Genomic DNA, 990 nt, shown 5'->3' with positions numbered 1-990 from the left:
AGTGAGGAGGTCTGGGGTGCTGTCGGTGTTCCAGTTCATCCCAAGGGTGTTCAGTGGTGTTGAGCCAGATTCAGGGCTGTGTGCAGGACACTCAAGTTCATCTACTCCAACCATAACACACCATGTCTTCATGCAGCTCTGTGCCTTGTGCACAGGGGCATTGTCATGCTGGAACAAGTTTGAGACTCTTAGTTATAGTGAAGGTAATTGTAATGCAACAGCGTTTTATACAATTGCATGCTTCAAACTTTGTGGCAATAGTTTCTGAAAAAGCCAAAGAAGTGTATGATGGTCAGGTGTCCACAAACCTATGGCCATGTAGTCTATGTTTATTTATATGGATATACTGTAGACCAGTCTTTTCTGATATTATTAACTAGAACTCAAGTGCTCATGAGTAAGCCTTCAGCCACCCTCTTTTTCCTCTTACACTTCAATAACATTATTTTACCTCCAAATTCATTTCTGTACACGTATCATGAATACAGAATCAAAAAGAGAGTACAGACTAAAAGAGAGTGAAAGAGGTGCTCAAACACTTAATAAAATGAAGAATTTACTGACGACGGACGAGTGAATCGAGAGGCCGTCCCTCACTTGCTTTGTGTGCACAAAGAAGCAGCAGCCATAATGGCACAAAAGAGGCAATGATGGAGCAGATGCCGGCATCATCCCATTAAATAAAGACGACCATTCAGAGAGAAAATGAAGATCACACCCAACACCAGCAACCTGCTAAAAGAGGCTCTTACTCACACCTACACACACACATACACACACACACACACACACACACACACACACACACACACACACACACATGAAAAGACTCTCTTCAGGATTTTTGTTCTTCAAGCAGAATTGTGGAAGAAGCTTTACTCATAATGTCTTTATTAATTACAGTTTAATGGTTTCAGACATTTGGTAAGGTTACACTGTAACTCATCCGTTGCTACTATGTTGTTTTGAATCATCAGCACGATGGGAGGT

The sequence above is a fragment of the Tachysurus vachellii genome, chromosome 11 (genome assembly GCF_030014155.1).
Source record: "Tachysurus vachellii isolate PV-2020 chromosome 11, HZAU_Pvac_v1, whole genome shotgun sequence".
Lineage (NCBI taxonomy): Eukaryota > Metazoa > Chordata > Actinopteri > Siluriformes > Bagridae > Tachysurus > Tachysurus vachellii.
Note: the sequence above shows the minus strand (reverse complement) of the source record.